General features: G+C 35.3%; 1 protein-coding gene across 1 annotated transcript in view; it reads right to left on the bottom strand.

Annotated features, from left to right (window-relative positions):
• CHSY3 (chondroitin sulfate synthase 3) overlaps positions 1–10,519 on the bottom strand; it is a 342,347-nt gene that overhangs the window by 155,998 nt on the left and 175,830 nt on the right. The gene's annotated exons all lie outside the window — the stretch shown is intronic.

Below are 10,519 nucleotides of genomic sequence, written 5' to 3'. Positions count from 1 at the left end.
CACAGCTGTTTGGCAGATAAGGCAATGGACGCTTAGAATTTTCCTTTTTTTTTTTTTGGTAAATTTATTTCAAGATTAATTCTCTTTACCAAGTAGGAATTCAAATTCATGTGTTTACATTTAGGATCACAAAGGCACAATTGAAAACAAAATGCTGCAAAAGATTTCCAAAGCTGAACAACACTCTGCTTTCTGACAAAAATATAGAGATTCTCACTTTAGCAAATCGAGGACACTTGGGATAATTACACATTAAAAGGACTGAATCATGGTCCTGATAACAGGAAAGCAAAAGCCTACATAATTAAACAGAACAAAAGCAAAGAATTTTTTTCTTTAAAGTTCAGAAACAGCAGACCTGGTGCTTTTGGCAATGGTCCAAATTCATTCTGGTAAACAGGAATGATAAATACCTCATAAACAGAACATCCCAAATGAAAGGAAAAAAAAAAAAAAAGATTTGAAAGAGAAGAAAGCACCCACGTGTCAGACAACATGCTTCACATAGTATATTCATTCACTTGTTTCATAGGCAAAAGCCAAGTAAGGCCCCTTTTATCCTCAAAAAAGATTTATAAAGGCCACATATTGGGAAGTGCCAATCTGAGAAGGGGTACTTCTCATTAAGTCCTTGCTTCCTTCTCTCCTATTTGTGGTATCACAAGCACAGCACTCTTAAACGCGAACAACTCCATGTTACCTGTATGTATCCTGAGTAAAGAAATTATGTGCATTAAGATTCATGGGCACTGAATGTAACCACTGGAGAGAGAGATGGGTGGGTACTGCCATGTGATACATGTTCTACAGAGTTTGGAGGATGCAGGGATTCGTACAAGCTCACAGCTGAAAAAGTTTAAAAGCTCAGCAGACCTTCTAGAGCCTGCAGAGTGAGGAGAGAGCAACAGTGGTGAGAGGAGAGACAGACCAGAGGTGGACCCTTGAGGAAGGGAGCCAACACTGCATTTTCCTGAAGTGACTGCACCCAAGTGGACACATGGGCAGGAGAAGTGACCAGAAAGGAAGCACTGACAGCCAGTCACTATGGGGGCTAATTGGAGGGGCTTCAGCATTCCAGGGAATCAGGTGACCCTAGTGAAGGGCTCTTGGAGGAACCCACGAAAGCACCTCACAAGAAAAAGAATCTGCATTTGGATATCCAACTCTCTCAGAAGGCACCAACACCATCCCAGCCTTTTCTGCCCCCTTATCTCACCTTCTCTCCTCCTCACCCAATTCTCCAAAGCAGAGGCAGCCTGGTGAGTCTAAGGGGAGGGCAAATAGTGAAGAAGCTAAGGCAGGCCTGAGCAAGGGAAGACAAGCACTTCCAAGCTAGTAAAAGATTTGATACTATGCTGGAGTGGACATTTTATTGCCTGAAAGACAAAACCACTTCTTCGTATTTGAAGTAAATGCAAAAGCCATGGGAACTGTAAGGGTCTTTAGCCAGGAGCATGAAGGAAAGATGGTGGCAGGAAAGAATAAAGCCGTGTCCCACCTACTGTGTTCAGCTAGTTCAATAAACTAGTTACAACTGCATGTTCACATTGAAGTGTAAATATTGGACGAACAACCTTATTAGTCCACAGTGGTTATCTCGACACATGCTGACAAAAATCAGCTTCCATTTCCCTTATCATCAGGACTTCATGGATGCCAATTTACAGAGCTCTGCCTTTCCTTTACCCATCTGCTACATATACCCACACAGGGAGAAATGTATATAATTAGGCACACACAAATAAATAACAGGAATCTAGTTTTCTAAATAGATGAGAAGAAATCGAATAGCCATAGTCAAGTCCGGCGGTATCTATTCTTTTAAAATCAGTTCAGCAAATATTTTTCAACCAAAACTTGCATCTTCACTATTACAAACTGATCAGATACTGGAAACTCAAGTAAAAGTTATACAACTAAACACATTTGTACCATCTGCAAATTGAAATTACTGATAAGCAAAAGTTTAATACCCATTTGAAGGCAGCATTTTTTCTTTTGGTCACTATCTGATGCTTAATTAACTATTAAAAATGAGTTTTCTGTTGTTAAATAAAATAACTGTCATCTAAGAAAGAAAATGCTCTGATTTAAAAATCATCATAAGTATAGACAAAATTTCTGACACTGAGCTGACTCATTTTATCTTGTCTGTGATGTTTCCAAGGCTGCTTTACCTATCAACACATCCTTATCACGATTCGATTCACAATAGGTATTTATACTTTCCTATTTAAAAATCTGATATAAAAATTTCCCACTGTTGAAGAGAGTAAGTTTTCAGCAATTCCAGATATCTGCAACCCAGAAGTAAGTGGAGAAAGGGCCTCTTTAAGGCTATCATATAGAGCTAACATAAATCTTGTTAAGGAGACTATAAAAATCCTTAGACTGTAGTAAACTTCAGTTGTGACTAAATTACATCAATTGGTTTAACATGATTAATTATTTGGTTAGATTAAAGAGAATAGAGGTAAACATGAGGGGTGGGCAGTAGGGCTATTTGATTGATAAAAATGCACATTTCATATTCAGAGGGAGGAAAACAGTGGAATATAACCCCCAACTTAAAAAATAAAAAACTAAAAAGAAAACAGAAAGACCAGCACAAATCTTTTTATAAAAATGCCAAAAAAATGTGTACTCCTTAAAGGCTCCTGAGGTATTTTAATACAGATAAAAACAAATGAAAAGAACAATATTTTTATGATAATGATCTTGAATCATCACAAAAATGTTTGCTGGGAATTAGAAAAATTTATTTTAAGAATTCATACAAATATAACTGTATTTTAGAAAGATGCATTGGAGAAAACCTGCTAAAATGGAAAAGCACAGAAGGAAATAACCCTTTATTATCTAAAATATTCATTTATATTTATCATCTAATTCCTTAATAATGCTACATAAATCAGATGTTACCACAAATTGATTGTAATTTTTTTTGTCATATTTATGGCTAAGTAATAATACATGCTTATAACATAGAACTGTTAGTCTTAGGGCAGTGGAAATGAGTTTTGAGAAAAGATAGGATGTATTTTCCTATGCATACATTTCCATAAAATGCTAACATAACAGAGACATTTTTAAAATAATAGAACAGGATCCAGTGAAAAAAAGATGCCTTGCCAGCTCAATACTTTCCCTGTTCTAACATAAGTACATACGTGGGAAGATGAAGAATTGAGAAATGAATTAGCTTTACTGATGATCAAATGTACAACCCACAAACACAAAATAATTGAAATGAGACCAAACTGCTTTTGAACACAGTAATCACTTGTTATAATAGAAAGAGAGAGACAAATATTCACGTCTTGGGCAAGTCAGATTTCTGCAATGTATTCAATGGGAACTTGCAACACTGAAAATAACTGAAGCTCCTATTTCTGTCACCTCTGTTTCTATGACTAACATAATTCCTACTTAAAAAAAATGGTTCTCAAAAATCACTGGTTGCCAGGGTTTGGTGGGGGGGATGAATAGGTAGAACATACAGAATCTTTAGGGCAGTGAAAATACTTTGTGACATTATAACGATGAATAAATGTCATTATACATTTGTCCAAAGTCATAGCATATACAACACCAAGAGTGAACTGTAATGTAAACTATGGACTTTGAGTGATAATGATGTGTTCATGTAAGTTCATCAGTTATAACTAACATACCACTCTGATGGGGGATGTTGATAATGGGGGAGGCCATGCATGTGTGGGGGCAGAAGGTATATAAGAAGTCTCTGTAGCTCCCTCTTAATTTTGCAGTGACCCCAAAACTTCTCTAAAAAGTAAAGTCTTAAATAACGTTCTCCAGCCTCTCAGGAGATATGTGAGAGTAATTAAATACACTCCATTTCCGTACTTAGGAAACTAGTGTTTATCATACGTGTTTGTTGAAGACTTTTTGTAAGCAGAGCCAAAAACATATAAACATGCTGTCTCACCCCTGCTCCCTAATCAACCATTCATGATATTTGGGGATAAGACACAATATGCTCAATAGGGAAATAGTCATTTTAAAAAAATCAGACAGGGAATTTGGTCAGATTCTTTAATTAGGGATCAGCATTAGTGAGATTTATTGAGATAATCTCTCAACAATAGAAGAGGAAAGATTCCCTTCACAGCATTCAGTACCAAAGATAAAGCATTATGAGAAAATGTCTTATTAGATCAAACGCATGATTTGAAACAAACTTTATTGTGATTTGGATTTCTTATCTCTGAATAAAATATATAGTAACTGCTTCCCAAATCTGTCATATCCAGAATCCCGGGTATTAATTTTTCTACAAAGAAGTCATGTTTTAAAAAATGTAATGAATCATTTTGCAATTGTCAATAATTTGTTACTTTTTAAAATCAAAGCCCTTTTTCATATAACACATAAGTCAAAATTCAGCAATCTACTCTAAATGTAATTTCTGCTGGACTTTTGAAATAGTGACCATCGTCATCAAAATTCCATGAACCTCCAATGGAGATGACTAATGCTTACACTTAGGTTTGCATTATCCTGGACTCAGGTGAAAAATACAATTTTCCATTGTATTCCTATAATATGCACACCAGTCTGTGGGTATTTCTAAAAGAAAGATTATGTTCAGTGCAGAATGTCTTTAGGATTTACTTCTGATTAAAGACACATAGGTAGAGAGAATCTCTAGTTTAAGCAATAACTTGGGATTGTTTTCCTTAATTCCCCTGTTAAATTTTTGTGGCAACTATTTCAAAAGGGAGGAAAAGAATATAGGTTGGGTGCAAAGTGCTGTTGTGAGATATTACACAACATATCTAATTTAATCCTCACACCATGCCTGTGGGATATATAATCTTTAATTCAGAAAAAGGGGTTTAGAGACTCTAAAAGACTCACCGAGATCACACAGTAAATGAAGCATCTTGGACCCACTAAGTTCTTTTCCACTTGGGTACTACCCATAATTTTCAGGCATTAACAGAATGAAACAATACAGATGGTCATTTTTAACGAGAAGCCAATCTGTTCAGCTCAGCACACACTGACTTTTGGTTTTGATTATTTTCCAAGGATTACATTTAAAAATTGTTAAAATTTTGTTTACATTCCCAGATTTTACCTAATATCCTAAGAATACGGCCACACATTATAAACAAAATAATAAGCTCATTACAAAGTGCCCTGCTTACAGAAATAAACTGTGAGAAGGAAAATTCAAGTGGGCTTCAATTAGCAATGCAAAGAAATCAGCCCAGCTATATAAAACAGTCCTACAATCAATATGGACAGAGTGCCTACTATGTTCAGGCACTTCTGGTGATGGGCAGAATAGATATTACAAAAATAACAGACTTTCCATAAAAGACCCCAAATGGACAAAGTAATCTGGAGAAAAAAGAACAAAGCTGGAGGTATAATGCTCTCTGGCTTCAGATTATACTACAAAGCTACAGTAATCAAAACAGCATGGTATTGGCACAAAAACAGACACATTAGATGAATAAGACAGGATAGAGAGCCCAGAAATACACTCACACACCCACAGTCAATTAATGTACTACAAAGGAGGCAAGAATATATGATGGAGAAAAGACAGTCTGTTCAATAAGTGGTGCTGGGAAAACTGGATAGTTGCATGTAAAAGAATGAAATTAGAACATTCTCTAACACCAAACACAAAAATAAACTAAAAATAGATTAAAGACCTAAATGTAGGATCAGAAACTGTAAAACTCCTAGAAGGGAATGTAGGAAGAACACTCTTTGATATAAATTGCAGCAATATTTTTTGGGATCTGTCTCCTAAGGCAAAAGAAATAAAAGCAAAAATAAACAAATGGGACCTGATTAAACTTAAAAGTTTTTCAACAGCAAAGGAAACCAATGACAAAATGAAAAGACAACATATGTCATGAGAGAAAATACTTGCAAATGATATGAACGATAAGGGGTTAATATCAAAATAAATATATAGCTCATACAACTCAATATCAAATAAACAACCAAATTAAAAAATGGGCAGAAGACCTGAATAGACATTTTTACAAAGAAGACATACAGGTGGCTAACGGGCACATGAAAAGATGTTCAACATTGCTAATTATTAGAGAAATGCAAATCAAAGCCACAATAAGAGATCACCTTACACCTGTCAGAATGGCTATCATCAAAAAGTCCACAGATAACCAATGTTGGCGAGGAGATGGAGAAAAGGGAACCCTTGAATACTGTTGGTGGGAATGTAAATTGGTGCAGCCACTATGGAAAACAGCATGGAGGTGCCTCAGAAAACTAAAAATAGAACTACTATATGATCCAGCAATTCTACTCTTGGGTATATATCTGGACAAAATGAAAACACAAATTTGAAATGATACATGAACCCCAATGTTCACAGGAGCATTATTTACAATAGCTAAGATACAGAAGCAACAGAAATGTCCATCAACAGATGAATGGATAAAGAAGATCTGGTATATATAATACAATGGAATATTGCCCAGCCATAAAAAAAAGAATGAAATTGTGCCATTTGCAACAACATGAATGGACATAGAATGTATTATGCTTTGTGAAATAAGTCAGTCAGAGGAAGATAAACACCATATGTTATCACTAATATGTGGAACCTGAAAAATAAAACAAATGAATGTATATAACAAAACAGAAACAGACTCACAGATATAGAAAACAAACTAGTGGATACTGGTAGGGAAGGAAAGGGGAAGGGGCAACATAGGGGTATGGGATTAAGAGATACAAACTATTATGTATAAAATATATAAAATAGATAAACAACAAGGATATATTGTATAGAACAGGGTTAATATAGCCATTATTTTAAAATAACTAAACAGTATAATCTATAAAAATACTGAATCACTATGCTGTACACCTAAAACTAATATAATACTATAAATCAACTACATTTTAATAAAAACGTTTTTTAAATAAGAGACGCTATTAAAAAATTGGTAATAAATATTATGTTCTATCCAAAAAATAAAAATTACAGAGTTTGGTCACACAGAGGGATGGGTACACAGTGCAATGGAAGTGTATAATGGAGGTTTGACCTAGTTAGAGGGTAAGGAAAGTCTTCCTTGGTGAAGTGGCTTATATAACTATATTATATTATATTATATTATATATAACTATAGTTGAAGATAAAAAGAAAGGATAAATTAAAAACTTTTAAAGTAGGGAATTCATCCACTTAAAACCTTCCATTTATAGATGAATAAACTGAGGGCCAATCGACTCACCTTGGCCACAGAGTCATTAAATAGATTGACTTCTTTGTGGCTTATAGAACCAGTCTCATGATCGATTGATAGGTAGGTAGATAGATAGACAGATAGATGTATATATAGAAATTTTATATATATGCTTAAGTACATGTGTATGTATAAAAATGTGCAGGTGTATTTCTTTAGAGCTAAAAATATTTCCCTGAGTATGGCCAACTATGAGCTTGTCAGAAAACGAACAACAGAAAAATTTAATGGCTTCATAATACCACTTGGATCATTAGAAGAAAGCGAGAGAGAGAAATGTTAGCCTTCCAATTCTCATACTGGTGTTGTATGCACAAACTTTGCTTCCAATATAAAAAGCACATAAGCATCATCAGTTAGTGACTGTTCATTTAAAACTTATACCAAGTATTTTATATGAATATATGGTTTCTTCATAACATCTCTGTGTAACAAGTATGATTATTATTCTACTTTCATAGAAAAAAGAACAAAGACATAAAAAGATTGAGCTGTTTGCCTGAGTCAGGCCGCTAGTGTCAGATGCAGTATTTGAACCCAAGTCTGTAAGATTTGTATCTGTGTTCTTAACTGTGATCTTCTTTCTCTCTCAAAACCATTTTCTTTAAACCTAGAGAAGGACTTCATTCTACACATGACAACAATCATTGAAATCATAAATGTATGTAGCAAAAATATTTGTTTTTAAACCTAACATGACAACATTCTGTTTTCCATATACATACAGCCTGAAATGCATCCCAATGTCAAAAAAAATTACCACAGCCAGAAAAAGTCTTCCTTGTGAGATCTGGCTTCAAATCTTTTTAAAAAGAAACTTCCATTTATTTAAGTACATCTACAGGTGCATAAAATATAATTGAAAGGAAATGCTCTTCTTAGAAGAGATGACAGCAGTACAAGTCAGACTTAAATGTCTACGGAAAGCAGCTCTGGCTTCAGTTTTGCAATTTGTCCTCTCTACAATCTATATCCAGGCTGGGAAAATGGAAGGATGAATATCATCATGGGTCTCAGAGGCAGAGAAGAGAAAAAAGCAGAAAAGAATGTTGTTTTGCTTCAAATACAGCGGCCCTTGATATGCAGACAGCGCTTTTCATTTGATGTTTGCTGGAATCTTTCACAAATGCAATCTCATCAATCCTCAGAATAACCTTTGGAGGAAAAGGAATCTCGGTACTTAATGTCTTGCTTTGATGTCTATAGCACATTGCACAAGTGAGCCCAGAGGGGCGGGTGATTAGAAGCAGGCTGGGCATGAGAGACAGGGCTGGGGTCAGGTACTGGAAGCTCCGTCTTATCCTCCACTGCTCTACACAGCCTCCCCAAGGCTTCCCAGGTGGGCAGGGCTCTTTTCCAGACAGCTACCTGTCTTCCTCTATCTCCTCTAGATCCCAGCAGGGCCCAGGCAAAGGTTCAAGCACTGAACAAAAACAATCAGGATGCTCTGATGAAGTCAACAGGAATTTACTCTGGGGTTTTGTATTTTGTGTTTTTTAAGAACCAGCTTTGTATCCTATATCCAAGTCATTTTTAATATCATTCCTATAATAGTAACTGGGAGAGCAGTCTTAGCGATGACTGGTTAGAGCAATAAGTGCAAATAATATCTATGGTTTTTGAACATCAGATAAAAAGTTGAAGTGTCAACTCCCACTGGTGACAAGACTGATGTGTGAACTAAATTTTAAAAACCTCAAAAAATGATCTCAGAAACGAATGCCTTTGTAATCCCAGTGATCACATCATTTAGGTGGGGCAGCTTTGCAGGGCCCACATGTGTTTCTTTATGTGGCAGCTCTATAGGCAAGTGCTCACTCTCATCTTCCTGAAACAATGTGTAGGCCCACAAAATAAGAGCAACATGGCATCATGAGCATGTGAAATGATATTTGGTGTTTCTGAAGCTGGCAAGGAGGCATTTATGACCCAGGTGACACAGATACAGCAGGTAATGTTCTATGGATGGCCCCCAACGTGGTGTATTTGGGATCCAGAGTCAGCCTGATTTAAAATCCTATCACAACCACTTATAAGTTGTTTCACCTTGGATGAGTTATTTAAGCTCTTTAAATCTCAGTTTCCTCATCTATACAATGGAAATAATACTTCACAGTGCTGTCATGCAGTTAAACAGAGAAAAGGCACATACATTACTTAGCAAGGTGACTGGCAAATATTCAGTGCTCAAGAGATATTAGCTGTTATGACTACACATTTATTTTTAATGCTTCTTAGAAATAGTCTTACTAGGAGGTTTCTATTTGGTGTATACAATAAAACATAAAATTTTTCTTCAATATAAATTCTAGGTAAAAAAGGAGATATACATATACATACATACATACATGCATATGCCATATGTATGTTAAAACTAGTAGTAGGTTAATTTAAAAGTTAGACAATAATTAGACATCATGTATTTAAGGGCTACAGGATCTGTTACTGGGTAATATAGGTACTTCTGAATTATCCCTGTTGATATTCAGATTTCTCTAATAATCTCAAATTTCCATTTATCAGTATAGAATACCTACTTGTTTGCAAAGTATAATATGCAGTAAGAATTTTCCAACTCCTCCTCTTGCCTACCTCTCTGAACTAAACATACGATGCTGAATAGTGGAGATTATTAATTCTGCTTTATATATCTTTGAATATGGCATATACAGATGTTGCTGGACCAACATCTCCACAATGAGAATGTCCCATGTTTATTCGACTGACCTTTTTAAAAATTCCTATCTTGGCTTGTGCCACACTCTAGCCACGTTATGGTATCTAGCTCCTTCAAATTAGGAGGAGGGGGAGTTGTTGCCAGTATACTTTTCTACTGTATATTTGGCTGAAATTAAAACAAATTCCAGAATCAATGAGGATGTGGCGGTGGAATTTTGAATATTTTGTGAAGCAGGCCATAAGTTTCTTCCATTCGCATGTGGGCACTATTTGTGTGTCTCTTCCAGCTATTTTTGTCACTATTTTCCTAGTCTAAAATCTTTGACTACAAGGAAAGACCATTGACTCCCCCACCCTAAATGTTACTCCTAGTAGGAGTAACACGTAGTATCCTTAGCAAGAAGATGTGCTTATTTTCATACTGAGAGTAAATTTCAAGAAAAGTAAACTCTATATGTATCTAAATATATATATATTTTTCTTTTACAGAACTTGGAAAATGTGTATGTAGGAATATTTCCAAAAATATTAATCTCAAGAAATGTTATTATATCATTTAAGTCTGAAATGATGTACAG

Source organism: Balaenoptera borealis (genome assembly GCF_965194805.1).
Source record: "Balaenoptera borealis genome assembly, chromosome: 2".
In the NCBI taxonomy this organism is placed as follows: Eukaryota; Metazoa; Chordata; class Mammalia; order Artiodactyla; family Balaenopteridae; genus Balaenoptera; species Balaenoptera borealis.
Note: the sequence above shows the minus strand (reverse complement) of the source record. Positions and strands in the feature narration are given on the sequence as shown.